Raw genomic sequence first — 15,944 nt, 5'->3', positions numbered from 1 at the left:
TTTCCGGAGGACACTTCAAGGTGAGGTGAAGGTAAACTTTCTTTTTTTAAATGGAATGATATGTTTTTATATGTACCATCAAATAGTGCGTTTTAAGATGAGTTCAATGACCTCTGACTCAAATCATTCGAGGTCAAACGTTCAGGAAACTGTTTTTTCTTCTTCATTTCTTGCATAAATGATCGTTTTCTTTATACTTTAATTTCGTATGTCTTCAAAATGATTACCTCTTACTTCAATGCACTTAACAATTCTTTGTTTAAATGATTCTCTAACTTTGCTCAACATTTCAACATTTATCTTAGCACAAGCTTCGCGTATTCTGACTTTGATGTTTTCACGCATCGCAGGCTTAATGGGCATTACGCAGTTTTTAATGTGACCCCATAGAAAGTAGTCGAGTGGTGTTAAATCCGACCAACGGGGCGGCTAGGCTACAGGACCTCGTCGACCTATCCACCTTTCTGCATGATTTCATTCATTGCTGTTCGAGAGCATGTGCATAGTACGGAGGCGTACCGTCATGTTAGATTCACATAACGCAACTTTTATTTAAAGGTACTTCTTCACATAATTGGGGTAGTACATTGTGTAGGAAGTTAACATAAACTTGCCCAGTTAAATGTCCTTCGAAAAAGTGTAGGCTAATGAAAAAATTTTCGATAATGCCGCACCAAACGTTGAGGATCCATGGATTTTGAAACGCCGTTGTTCTCATCCAATGCGGATTTTCAGCTGCTGAGTAGTGCATGTTATGCCTGTTTACATTGCCAGTATTTGTAAATGTTGCTTCATCAGAAAATATGACGTTGGGTGAAAACGAAACATCTTCAACTATCTTCTAATGAATCCAATTGCAGAAGTTCGATTGTTTGACGAAATTGTCTCCGTACAAATCCTGATGCAATGTTATGTAGTATGGATGGAACTTGTTGGAATGTAAAATGTTCAATACAGTTGTATGACTAATCCCACGTTCTCTTGCAATTTGTCTACTGCTTGCATGCGAACCCACGTTAACTCGTGCCAATACATCAGTAGTGACGCTATCGTTAGCCACAGTTCTACGTCGATTTCTTTTCACTTGCGCAGAACCTGAACGGGGAAAACGCTGTTCTAGTCTTTTAAATGCCATATGCGATTTTGATGGTCGATCCGGGTAGCGTTGTACATACAAATTAGCAGCCATTCTGCAATTTTTCCTGTATTCTCCTAGTACCATAAACATATCAAAACAATTTTGACACATTTCCATTTTCACCACTTATTTCAGTATTATCGTTCAGCGAAGGATACCTTAGCACGAATAGTAATGAAAGTAACTGACTATCTTACAGAAGAGCAAAGTAATTACATAAATACGTTTGTTTTCGTTTCATTGATAATGACTTTGATGTTGTCCTGAGTAATGCTCATGTTGAACACATGTTATTATTTTGGTGTGAAAGTTCGCAGGCACGAACTAAAGTACAAATAAAACGATCACACCTTTTCTGCATTTCCCTGCAAGTTTGGCCTTGAATGACCTTGAGTCATAGGCCATTGAACTCATCTTAAAACGAGTTATTTGATGATGGATTAAGAAACATATCATTCCATTTAGAAAAAGAAAGTTCACATATCGAACGAGAACGGTCACATATTAAAAAATTAATGTAACTTCTTTTTAAAAATGAATACAGCTTCTAAGAAACTGAAATAACTACACTATAAGGAGATTCTATAGAAATTAGCTGAGGAATGAAGCACCAGTGACGTATTTCTAAAAGACAATCTGCTTTCATGCGATTGTGATCCCAATATCGATAAGTTACACTCCTAACGAAACTACAAAGTACACACGTACTTTGTTTGTCAAGTTATAATGTGCGAACGCAATCTAACTAAATTTCACGATAAGATGGATTAGCGGCCCTGAAGATTATAGGATTCAAAGTACCAGAAGTTAGATTACGGAATTAGGTATCGCACGTCGGAAAGAAGCCGCGAAACTCCTTTAAGTACTTAAGCACGGCATGAATGAGGAAGATCTCGAACATTAGCTGAACTGCGAAACAACGTTTTTAAAGAGCAAATCATAAATTCGGTAAAAAGAAAAAAGCGAAAGAAATAACGAGGACAATGAACAGAGTGCTAAGGAATTACTGGTAGAACCAAAGAAATTGTAAATCTGAAACATTATTCGGAGATATAGAATCAAATTTCATTCTAACTCGCTTCATGTTTGAAAAAATTTAATTGAAATTTCAACAACTTCTTCTTCCCTTCTGTCGCCATCTTGGTCTCGAGGGACGTCTGTGCGTTTCAATATTTAGATTTCATCCCTTATGTCATGAATTTTAATAGGTTTTTTCTGTTTTGTTCTAATTCATACAGAGTGTGGCAGTATGGCATGTACAAGCGGGCAGAATATGACTCTACATATACTTAAAAATCGAAAAAGGCGAATAACATTTTTTCGTTTGACGCCTCGTTTACGAGAAAATCCAGTTTAAAGATTTATCGTCGGGTTCGCATCCTTTAGTATACAGGGTGTCCCAAAAATGTACACAAATAAATATCATCGGAAGTTTTGTTATTGGATTAGTAGTGGTCTCCTGGTCTCACGCTGATACACCCGCCCCGTATTATGAGGCCTCTTCTCCACGGTAGTGGGGATAATTCTGGGACACTTATAGGCTAGATATTTGTGACAGTTATCGAGTAGAGACTGTATTTCGCATCTGATGTTTTTGGTATATATATTTCGGATGGTTTTTGTTACGATCCCATTTCTGATTAAATGAAAGGTTAAACATAAGAAGTGCAGTTAAACTGTTGGGGATAAACAATATTAATTGCTAGCGAAATCGTTACGAAGAAGCTGCAGATATTAACTGTTGACACTACTATTTAATTGCACATACATGCATTTTTATCACCCATAAGATTATCGAACACTCAACCACTCGGAAACAGTATGTTTCCAAGGGTCAATTGCACCGCAATATCAGGAATGTTACATTCTATAACCTGTCCGAACAGCCATTACCAACGGATTCTCGAAGTTTCAAGCGTAGCAATTCATAGGATTATGGCTATACTAATCCCTTGTGGGACATCTTGCCTTTTAACGCAACATATTAAACGGTGTAGCTATCATGTGGATATTTCATTCCAATTTCACAAACCGCGGTAACATTTGGTTTGTTCCAAACGTAATTTCAGCTGGAAAAGATGCTCGAAATAAGCTCGGACACACATGAATTGATTATAATGTTTAAAACTCTAACGATAGGACAAACTGATATGCTTCTTTCGTAACAAGTTGTTCGTTTAGAATCATTTATAATGCCTACAAACGTAATCCATGTTAAATAATTTTGCAAATTGAGCTCGAAACGAATTCGAGGACGCAATCAAATAGTCATCGTTCAGGAAATATAGAAAATGTGAGATTGAGGATGTATGTCTTCCACGAACCTATTAATCTTACACAGCTACGTCAAGGCCCCGAAGCATCAGAGTAGTTTTTAAAAAGAGCTATTATATGTAGATTGAATTCGTACAAGCAACTTGCAGTGACAATGGGTACAAATTTCTCTCGAGGTGACCAACAACATAATTTAAAACCTGCATTGTTAGTACTGGAGCATATCGATCATTATTAATTAGTTCCCAATTACGCTTTTACCTCTCCAATTCTTGCTTTAATTGCCGCAATCAGTATATCACATTTGAACAATAAAAATCTCGACTCATACAGGTGGAATCTTTGCCAGAATTAATTGCAAACGTTTGTAGTTTGCAGTGAACATATAAATGAACAAACCAAATCTTTTATGAAAATGTTTTATAGTTAAAGAACATTTTCAAATAATGTGTAGCAATTATTAATTCTATGGATTAACTATGTAATACCAATGAAATTCTTTCGCAGTACTTGAACTATGTACAGTGTTTACTCGTTACATGTTCAAACCACTGGTCTAGCCAAGGACATATATTGGATAGGAGATACTATTCTTTGATTCTCGCCGAACGTAGAAAAGGACAGCGAAGCTCTGGAGGCCTCGGTTCGTGGCCCCTCACGGGGTATTTCCCGCGACAGAAGGGATAGTTCTGGGAATTTTATCGTCTAGGCATTTAGGACATATATAGAGTAAACACTGTATTTTATGGTGTCATGTTTACATCCGATACGTTTCACATTATATTGAGAGGAATATATTGCTTAGAGGAATTTATTTGATTAAGTAAACTGTGACAATCGTATTCAAAACTTAGCACACAAGACTACCGCTTTCGGTCGATACTCTCAGAATGCCATAACCCGCAGTAACAAAGGTACCCGTTCGAGTTCCATCTCAATTTCCACGGGAACCTTTGTTGCGTCGCTTTCCAGAACTTCTGTTAATCGTTTTACCGTTTCCTAGTTCTACACGAATTGTCGAGGAAGCGCGTGCACTGACAAAATGTGGTTTAGCCTGTAGCTGTAAATGAAAAGTAGAACTTTTACTGTTCCTGCTGGAAATCTACCGTAGCGTGCTTTGCCCACATTGGTCGCACCATACTGCTCATAACACACACACACACACACACAGAATTATTAACCCTCGTACGCTCCTCGGAAATAGTTGCACGATAGATTCTACGACAACTTCCTTCATCCATTTTGGCGATTAACACTTTCCCAAAATATGAGAATTTAATATTTAACGACGGCTGTACTCGTCACGAAAATATGGGAATTTAATATTTAACGACGACTATACTCGTCACGGAGAAAAAATTGGAAGTGGACACGAGAACACAGTTCATTCTTAGAAAATATTAATTTCATTTCTCAAATCACAAGACTGCAGATATTTACACAACATTACATTTTTGTAGACGGATTCAGAAAAATTAAAATTAATTGAACGATTATTCTCGTGATTAATGGCTTATGTTAGCTGGAATTAAGATAAAACAACGTTGCATTACAGTTTACTGTCTTAGTTCTTGATATGACAAGATTTTTGTGAAAATGCTTATAGCTTTGCAGTGTATTGATCACTATTAAAAATTCTGTAGAAATAAAATGATTAAAACTTAGTATTTTTATTGCGTATGATGTATTAATGGATCCCGTCTCAGAGTTTAATTTCCAGTGAAAATTAGAACAGATGCACAAGAAACAACAAAATTAATGTTATAGCATGCGCAGGATTTAATTAAACCTGTCAATCTTGAAGGAAATTAGAAGAGCGATTAGGAAGTCGTTAATCACTGGCGGTTTAACCAGCAGCAAACAGGCGCAAGGTACAGGGATACATTGTACAAAAATCAGACATTTTACAATTTAGATAACAATAATTCACAACGCGAAGTACAACAATATGGCACTACATACTTCGTAGTGAGGTTAAAAACCCAATAATTAATGATTTTGTACATCATATTTCAAATATGCTTATTATTTCTTTAAACAATTTATTATTCAATGTAGTTCCTGTTTTGTTATAGTAATAATTATAATTATTTATCAAGATCATATAATTTACCTGTGATTAATAATTTCCAAAGTATTAATATTCTTTACACAGTATAAACCATGGAATACTTTCTGCTTCTTCACAAAACTCCTAATTTTTCGGTTACATCAGTTTTTGTATTATTTGTTGTATAGGTTTGCACTATTTATACTAACCTTTTTACATTATTTTGAAAAATTGATCGACGTGCCCTATTTGCGAACGCAGAGGTTTTATTATTACATTTCATTCATGCGCTAATTTCATTTACGGCAAGGGACCAAATTACTATGCGGCTACCAATTACTGTCCCTATTTTAATTATACTTATTTGTAAAGTATAATGAATATTAAAAAAGAGTTACTAAATTTTGTTCATTATACTTATAACGAATATTACTCATTATTTTTAATTATGCTTTTGAAAATAAGTATAATTAATATAGGCACAGTAATTGATACCCCCACAGTAATTGGGTCCCTTATCCTATACTAATTGGGAATTGAATACTTCTCTTTGTTAGAAACAACGTAAATGTTTTCATCGAGCAATATGAATGTTTCCGCAACAAAAAAAAAAAAACAATCTCTCGTGAGAAACACAATCCGGCCATACGTTCTCGACATCCCGGGTAATTGAAGTTCAGTTTCGGGATAGTCTAGTCCCGCTTTTCCAATCACATCGTTGCAATTAAATGTCTCGCAGAAATTCGACATTTATTTTTTCTTCGAGGGAGTAGAGTCACATACGTTTCAGCGGGCAACAGTAAAGCAAAATCCACGTTCACGAGAATAGTAACCTGATCGCAAATGTTGATTGGCACGACGAAGAACTAAAAAAAAAACAAGGGATTTGGCAGAGGATTTTCGCTTACAGCATCGTATTCGTTGCTGTTATCCATTTGATATTGTACATCATTTGTTTATGTATCATTTTTCACAAATATGCATATACAGGGTGGTCCAGTAAAAAATAGCAATTATATATCTTTGTTATTTTTGGATATATTGGATATATTTTTAACTTTAAACTTCCTTTTTTTTCTAAAATTTTATTTTTAACCTTTTGTTGTTCAGGTCAAGGAGATCTATAATACAGGGTGTTTGGGAAATCGTAGTACAACCGGCAAGGGAATGATTCCTCACATAAAATCTAGTCAAAAATAAGGAATATAGTTTTTTTCATACGGGGCTTCATTTCCGAGAAATTCACCTTCACTTTTTTAATGATCATTGAAATATACAAGAAGTTGTTAGTAGTTATTTATTTTCAAGCGATTTGCTCTCAGGACAACCGACTATCGAACAGGGGCTGAAATAAGTCATATCATCCTAAATAATGATGTTCTAGAAAAGTGATTTCATCGGTTCAATTTTGCTCCTGAACTGATTTTTTCGCTTTCAAGGTCACTTCAAGTTCATGGTGTGGAGATCGTCGAACTCATCTCGATGCCGACTACCACACCCGTTGTGAAAACTACATGTTAATATGCAAAACAGTGCTATAGCTTTGTAAAAAAACCATTAAAATTACCTTCACAAAATTTGTTTTTATCACCATCTGATGTTGCACCTTCAAACCATTGTACATCCTATTTAGTCATTTTTTTCTTACTTTTAATAGTAGCGGAAATAATTTAGGTGCTCGAGTTAAGATTAACAACCTTATATTTTCATTGTCTACCACTGTACGTGTCCTGTTCCAAGAGATTGCTATCCTACACGCCGGTTTATTTACGGTTTCGGACAACCGGGATATTGTTGCTGCAGCGAAACGTTCGAGCGAAAATTAATTAGTGCGATCGTACATTTTGGTGTATGTACCATTAAGCACCGCTCGGAACGCTGAACAATGGTCGCCATAAACCGCGACCCCTGCCTACACCCTTGACGGTCAGAGGCGACCGATTCTCGGAGTCAGCCTCTTAATTAGATCGAGAAACTCCGCGAGTGGCTCGACCTGGAGGTATTATCGCTTTCCACCTCCGGGAGAATATCGATCAATCGCATTCATCAATTTCCTTTTCGATTATCAATCCCGCGAGGCAAGCACTTCCGTAAAATCTGTAAAATTGTTCGGATAGTTCATCGCGAGTGTGACTTCCCGAACGAGATTTTCAGTTTTTTATTTTTCCCCAATGGCTGAAAAGCGATTCGATAAAGTTACGACTGCGCTGCATATTAAAATGTAAAAATTAAAATGTTCTGCATCGCTCACAAGGAACAGGGCCTGCATACGAATCTCTTTCTTTCTTTCAGTAGGTCGGAGGTGAGTTGCAACGTTTCAATTCTTTCAAACTGTAATTTCCCCATTTTCCTCCTAAATGTAAAGAATCCACAGCCCAGCTATGACATTCTGAGAAAACTTTTGCTCTCAGTAACATTCTTTCGTACGTACAAAGGACAGTACAGTGAATTCTTGATATATGTCAGCAACGCGTGTCTTGATGTGATTATTGTCCAGAAATCAGTATTCTTTGATCCACGCCAAAACTTCTTTATTTTTCATTATTTTTTTATGGAACTTTCGCCAACATATTCGTGACATTTTTCTACTGAAAATGATACCAAATATGATATAATTCCGATAATATTTACTTATGTAATATACAGGGTGTCTCACCTAACTCGAGCATCTAAAATATTTAGCCTGTTTTTTATGATAGAAAAAAATTGCTGAGGAAAACATGAGTTGATTCGGAGGGGTAAATGTCATGATAGGCAAAAAAATTCGTTCAAGGTTATACTTTTTGAGATTTCAATGCCATAGAAGTTTTTTAAATAAAATGATATATGTTTATTATCGCTATATGATAGCCAAGGTCAAGACGAAGCCAACAACCTGTAATATTGTGACCTTCACGTGGCTTTGAGTTTTTATCACCAACGATTTCACCCCATACATTTAAACTCCATGGACGCTGGTGTATAACTTGTCGAAGCCACTTCGGATTTTCAGTACACCAATAATGCATATTATGTGTATTCAGTTGTCCATGATTAGAAAAAGTAGCTTCGTCAATAAAGAGAACGTCATAAAAGAAATATTCAGTTCTTTGTATTTGCTAAAGTATCCATGTACAAAAAGCAAGACGATTCTCAAAGTCGTTGCCATGAAGCTTCTGATGTTAGGAAATATTCTATGGATGAAATTTATGACGTTGCAATATTCGGGACACACTTGCTTTGAAAATCCCTAAAGAACGTCCAATTTTTCGACAACTTGTAGTAGGATCAATATTGACTGTAGCCAATACAAAAGTTTCGGCATCTTCTCCAGTAGCAGGCTTTGATCGTTTTCTGTTCAGTGATTTAATACTCCCTGTTTTACAAAATAATTGAACTATACGGTCGAAACTTCATCGAGGAGGATGATTTCTCTCAGGGTATCTTTCTGCGTACAGTTGAGATGCTTGTACTGAGGTACTTTTAGCTTCACCATAAACTAAAATAATTTCTATCTTTTCTGCATCACTTTACACCATCGTTTCAGAGAAGTAACGTTATCTTTCACAATCGAATAAATCCCGATGAATTTCTTAAACGTACTGATTAAAGTCACCGAGAAGAGAAGAATTTGTATCAGTGTTTACAATTTATTATGAGCGTGTTTACAGTCATTAATCAAGGTTCAAGAACATTTCTTGGAACCCTAGGGGGGTCATGTCATCGTTATTTCACTATTTACATCAAGTGTCCTACTTTTATGAATTTTTCGTACTCAAGGTCACGTGAAGGTCATAATATTACTGGTCGTAATACGTCTTGACCTCGAATATCATATAGCGATAATAAAAACATATCATTCCATTTACAAAAACTTCGATGACCTTGAAACCTCAAAAAATATAATCTGGAACTTTTTCTGTCTATTATAATACTTGCCCCTATGAACCATGGCTTCCTCTGACATTTTTTCTATCGTAAAAAACAAGCGAGATATTTTAGATGCTCGAGTTAAGTGAGACACCCTATATATGTGGTTTGGACATACGTACATGGAGTAGACACTGTAACACGGCAAGGAGTTAATGCTATATTCACTTGTGTAATGAACGATGAAAGTTACTTCTCATTATAATTATGTTAACCAAAAAAAATTAGTGTAAATATGGTCCGAATGGTATCGTGTTTGGTATCATTTTAATCAGAAGAAGTCCACAAATATATTGGTGAATGTTTCATAAAAAAATAATTAATAATAAAGAAGTTTAAGTTTTGATTTAAAGGTCTGAGCTCACGCCAGGGCTTTCATCTTTCTCGAACGCTTCGACTATTCGCGTCTCTTTCTTTTCCATACGCTGTCCTTCTTTGCGCCCGAAACTTTCATCGTACATTACACATGTAAATATTATCGGAATTGTATCATATTGGGTATTATTTTCATTAGAAAATGCCACGAATATGTTGGTGAAAGTCCAATAAAAAAATAATGACAAATAAAGAAGTTTTGTTATTGGATTAGTAGTGGTCTCACACCGACATACCAGACCCATATTATGTGAGGTCCCTCGTGGGGTATACCCCTCGGTAGAGGGAATAATTCCGCGACATTTATCATCGGCCATGTATCACTGTATAACCTCGCTCATTGCACGAAAAGAATATACGTGCAAAAATCGAGGTTGCAACTAGCGAGGTTCTACTGTATTTTAATTTCATACGTGAAAGAGGATCTCTTTTTCTGGGATAAACTTAAGAAATTAGCACAACCTACTATAAAATTAGTAGGGCGTTCGGTGTCTCCTGCTTGTGTTTACGGTCGATAATATAAATAAAAAATAATTAATGATCCATGGACGAACGAATTATAAAAATCGAATTTTGCCCCAGCTGTCTTGTCGCGATGGTACAGTTCCGGCGTTTACGTTGAACGTGGCGGTGAACGAAAAAATATTCCACTGAAATCGCAATAGCCGATGCAATGTCACTCAATATGAGAATCTACTACCACGTCATCTGTAAATTGAATTCCTTATCCAACTGGAAATGCCGTCCCCCTTTTTTCTTCAGTGAAAAAGAATTTCGATTAAGGTACTTTCGTGGACGTTCAGCCGCCGCGCCACAGTGGAAACCAATATTCATCTCTTTATGAGTCCACGAATAAACGTTGCTCAATTTCGTTCTGTTTCATAAGCGAACTGCATTCCAACTTACTGTAAAAGCATTTTACTAATGCATTTCAACTCAATTCTCGAGTCTTCAGACTCGATTAATTGTAATCTTAAAATCTTATACGTTCCGCATTCGGCATAGGCACTATCAAAATTCAAAGTACAAGAATCTACAGGGTGATGATCGGTTGCTTCTGGTATAATCGAAAAGGGGTGATTCTACATTTAAAAATGAGTCGACAATGTAGAATAGAATCGTTTCATATGAAGTTTTGTTTTCGAGAAAATTGAGTTTGAAAATTCGGCCGAGCGCGAGTCTTATTTTACATTTTCGACTAATTTTTTATGCAGCATCACTCCCTTTTCGTTTGTACCACCAGTTACGGATCACCCTGTATAACTGAACACTGTTAACAATATATGCACACAAAACGGTATTAAACCACGACGTTAAGAAACATCCAACACTCTTCGTGTTGATCTTAAATGAAAAAATGCCGTTAGAGCTAAGGAAATTGTTTACTCCTCTTTAAAGGAAGGTGATATCGTTTATTATACTATGAGACATACTGTAAAGCATCACGAAAGGTAAAGTTAATGACTTCCTTGCATGAAAATTTCTATTTCTTTAGGAGGAATTCATCAGTCACCCATAAGACCGGGCAAGTGTATAGAAAACGATGGAGATTATCTTTTTCACGAAGAATAGGCCATCAATTAATTCGTCCTACTCTTTGTAGCTTCAAGTATGAAAATTTAACTTTAAAATCGCACAGTGCTTTCCGATAGACTGAGCAATTCACTAATGCACAAGTCCCCCGAAGCCAGAGTTTCAGAAACGCGCAGGAAATCTTAAAAATATTCCAAAGAGACGAAGACAATTTCCTTGTTCTTTCCGTAGTTCAAGGAACTCCTCCTCGAAGTCGAGAAGTCTGCTAAAATTTGTTCATCTTCGCAGCCTCGTCTCTGTTTAGCTGCGCGGCGAAGGCACCGGGATACTATTTCAGGCGGAAATCTCTTTTCACTAAATATTTGAACAAAAGATAGCCAGGAAAATACGGAAATCGTGTCCCTCCTTTTTTCGCGCAATTGTGTACCGATTTTCCCCGGGAAAAAGAGATGCCTTCGGTAGGCAGGGTTCCAGAATTACGTGTAGTGCCAAAGGCTTTTCTTTCTAAGCGTAACCTAAATAGAGGAACATGTGTGTATATGCATGAAGAAGCTAACAAAAATGCGGATCCCGGATTTCTTCGTTCGTGCGCTTCTCCGTTCTCCGAACGTTTTTCGTTTTTGCCGCGGGCTGTGATTAATGCGTTGTCATTTAAGCTGTACTTCACCCGCTCCGTTATTTATGACAGCGCTTTTCCGGCTCTTCCTTTCGAAATTTTTTTCTGCTCCCATCGATACCGCGATTCAAAGAAAAGAAACTGGAGGAAGAATTACGAGCTAGACACCGAGATGGTAGGAATACAATGGTACTACTGTCGAAGAAGTTGCAATAAACAGACGCAAAGGAAATCTACGAACCGTTTTGTAGAATTTCGAAGGGAAAGTCAAATTTTCAAGAATATTTTGTACACTGTCTTTTAAAAGTTTGGAATATACAGTGTTCACACGATATATGTCCAAGACACGGGTTTAGCATGGGACATATATCGGCCAGGAGATATAGAAAGATATAGGAAGCTCTAGAGGGCTCGGTTCATGGCCCCTCACGGGATATATATATGTTTCTAGAAAAATATTAAAAATGCAAAAAATTGAGATACGCTATCACATTGCTAGTAAAATATACTACAACTTTCTTCTGTTCGGTTTTTTTTTCTAATGTTTACCATTTACGAAAAAACGCTGGTACAAATTATCGCGAACACCCTGTATAGAGTAAACAGTGTACAGTGAATTCTTGATATATGTCAACAACACGGGTCTTGCGAGCGTCGTTAATCGTCCAGGTGACATACTCCGAGCCGTGATATGTTTACACTTCTCTCGTGCTTCCTGACCCATCACGGGATATAACCCGCGGTAGTGGGGATAATTCCGCGACATTTATCATCCAGGCCTTGGCGACATATATAGAGAAATCACTGTATTAGGATTTCATATTGTTTAATATATTGATCTCTTATTACGAGGACATACATTGTTTATAGTAACCATTTTTTCTGAAAAGTATGGAGGTGTGATGTAGCTCCAATTCCAATTGTAAAATATATTAATATAATCTCATTTCAGTACGTAAGTAAAATATTTCCAATAAAACAACTGGATACAACTGAAAAAATTTATTTTGTTCAGGAAACAAAGAGTGCTCCAAACTTATGAACGAGTGTACACAAACTATAATATTTGCACAAATATTCTTTGTAAAAATTATTCTACGGACTCTCGTAAATAAAATGGTGTACATTTTTCCGGAAATTGTAAGCGTTCAATTATGTTGAACGCTTACTATAAGAAACGAGCGGGAAACTGTTTGTTTTTTGGTTCAATTTTTCGGATATTCTTCAATTTCTTTTGAAATTCAAGGTTCCAGAACAACGTCCAACCGCGCCAATGATAAAGTAGACCATCTTGATAGGGGAAGCTAGCAACGAAAGCTACAACACAGATTTTGTTCCGGATTGAGAAAATAAAATTGTTCCACTGAATGCGGGGCACGAGATTGAAGATCACTGGATAGTCTCTCGTGTCTCGTCGAACTATTTGATTTTGTCAATCAGAAATAAAATCTGTGTTGGTAACTTTCGTTGATGGTGTTTCCGTACCGTGGAGATCTTCTCTGTTATTGGAGTCACTGGTATATTCTTTCTGACTTTTAATTCTCACAATGACTCCATAGAGATTCCATAGAGACCAACAAAATCCCGCCAGTATCGAATGAAATATACTGATATTTAATAATAAATGGAATTATGTACACTGATAAAGAAACATCAACCGAAACCTGTCCATTTCATTCCGTTGCAACATTTCCGCCATTCAATTTTCCCACAAATTCACGGGATATTGTTGATCGAACCAAATTCAATTTACCGTCACACTTCTAAGCGAACAAAAACGCGGATTGGTTAATTTCTGTATCGAGCGAGCAACGGTCCGCCATGGAGAAGCGACCGAGTCGAATGAAATTGTACCATGTGAAATAATATTTCCGAGAAAATCGAATTTTTAAATTTCTCGACCGGAAACACACAGCGACCTGGATACACAGAAGACTCGGAAGATGATTGTGCAATTGAAAGAAATAATCGTGAACGCGCGAAAAGGGAGCGGCGAGGTTGGACGAGACTGTGGTGCGCGCGAGATTTTTCATTTCGAAGGAGATCGATTTTGGAAATGATTGTTTCCGATTGCAAGACCGCATCGAGGGACCGGCCGGTGAATAAAAGATTTATAACGATCGCTAGATATTGGACGAAATAATGTTCGTCGCGATGCCGACAAGCAGCGAATGTATCGTATCGGGAGACGTGGGTGTATAATAGCCGGGAGAACAATCGAACAATCAGGGGAAGAATGGTAAATGGTAAAGACTGGAGAACAGTGGGGAACTGCGTTACAATGTGAAGTTACTTTTCCTCGGTGGCCGACGACGACGTGTCCGTAGTTCGGTCGTGGCCGATAGGACTCAGTTTCCGAAATTGCATCTCTACACGACAGATGTCCTTCTGTAAAAGGTAGCGCAGCTGTCGCGCTCGGCATCAAAGGTTCGAGAAACAAGATTTCCATTTCAGGACCGGACGGAAATTGGACGACGATGTAATTCGGTGTAAACGCAACGGCCGAGCCAATGGGGACTGCTTTAAGCTCCGTGTAAAAATACTTTAAAATCACCGGGCAGCGTATCTGGCCGACGCATCTCTGTGGAACACCTGTTTTTACCTTTTACCGCTTACATGGAGCCTCGTTAGAAGATGAAAATTCGCAGGACGTTAACATTCTTTTGAAGCCCGGCGATGTACTTTCCCGACCGTGCGTTGATTCGCTGTGAGCGTTCTCACGGCCATATTGCTTCCAGATCGAATTTCTTTCAGGATAATAATAGTAACATTAACAAGGTCCTATTTTGGCTTTGAACTTTCAAAAGAGTTCATTTCTTTTGCATTTTCTACAACACGTTCACCTTCTAGGCATTTGTTTAATTTCCAGTTTTCCTATTCTTAATTATTGTTATTATGGTCGTTTTCCATTTTACTTTTTTCCATTGACTAATATGTTTTTACTTATTACGTATTAGTATTATTTCACATATATATATATATATATATATATATATATATATATATATATATATGTTTTAAAAGAACATTATTTAATATCGATTGTGACTGTGAATCACATACAATTCACAGGACAGCGAACGTATTAACACACTATAGGCGGGTAACACCATGAGCTTGACTCACACGTCACGTCGTTGCTTAACAACCTGAAGATTGCTTACAAAGAGTTGTGCAAAACAAAATATTCATTACATGAAAAAAAAACAAGCATTGGTAAGTACTTTACTAACACTTAGCGTACGTTCTGCATAAAAGGTATTAATACCCGACCCGCCGATTGGCGCCAGTCTTCATAAATTGGAGCCAGAAACTTCATAAATCGCTATAACAAAAAATTTTGTACAACATATTAAAGAAAACAATCACTATAATTTAAACGGTTCATTGGCAAGGGTTAACTTTGTAGCTAACAGTGCTTGCCAATGTGGAGCAGAACTCTAAGACCTAAATCATGTTATATGGCAATGCCCAGACTATTAAAACGAACGTAACACATTAGAAACAAAGCTCCTCAAAGGCAAGTACTGTTTCCCTCTTTGTATTAGTTCCTTCTTATGTAAACCTGATATAAAAGGTTTGAAAATAATTTATAATTTCCTTAAACAATGTTCCGTTAGAATTTAGAAACAATGTAAACCTATTTAATGTAAGCCAAATGTAATAATACTGTACTTGCTATATGAACCACTTGGTTTAAAGCAATAAATAAATAAATAAATATTAAGGAAAATTTTGTATGCGGTGGGGAGAGACCACATAAAAATATGTGTTACTTAGAAAATATATCAAAGATTTACGAAATAGCGAGAAAGTGCTTTCCAAACAAAATAAATAATTAAATTACACATGGAAACATTTAAAAAATTGAATTTCTCATTTTAAACATGGAGAAATTTTCAAAATGCAACATAATTCAATACTACTCGTCGTAGTCCAAAACGCGCATCTTCTTGTGATGAGAACATTACAAGGGTGTTATAATGCCAACACCGTTGGCATTCATATACCGCATAAAAGAAAATCGCACAAAACAAATCGCATAGAAA

General features: G+C 36.7%; 1 protein-coding gene and 1 long non-coding RNA gene across 2 annotated transcripts in view; one reads left to right on the top strand and one right to left on the bottom strand.

Moving 5' to 3' along the window:
• LOC143355058 (uncharacterized) overlaps positions 1-15,618 on the top strand; it is a 285,284-nt gene extending 269,666 nt beyond the window's left edge. The window contains exon 2 of the long non-coding RNA XR_013082443.1: positions 15,341-15,618. This is a non-coding gene — a long non-coding RNA (uncharacterized LOC143355058). The remainder of the gene's footprint in view (positions 1-15,340) is intronic.
• Positions 1-15,944, bottom strand: part of Nmdar2 (glutamate ionotropic receptor NMDA type subunit 2) — a 478,712-nt gene that overhangs the window by 414,770 nt on the left and 47,998 nt on the right. The window lies entirely within an intron of this gene.

The sequence above is a fragment of the Halictus rubicundus genome, chromosome 6, assembly GCF_050948215.1.
Source record: "Halictus rubicundus isolate RS-2024b chromosome 6, iyHalRubi1_principal, whole genome shotgun sequence".
NCBI classification, from domain to species: Eukaryota; Metazoa; Arthropoda; class Insecta; order Hymenoptera; family Halictidae; genus Halictus; species Halictus rubicundus.
Note: the sequence above shows the minus strand (reverse complement) of the source record. Positions and strands in the feature narration are given on the sequence as shown.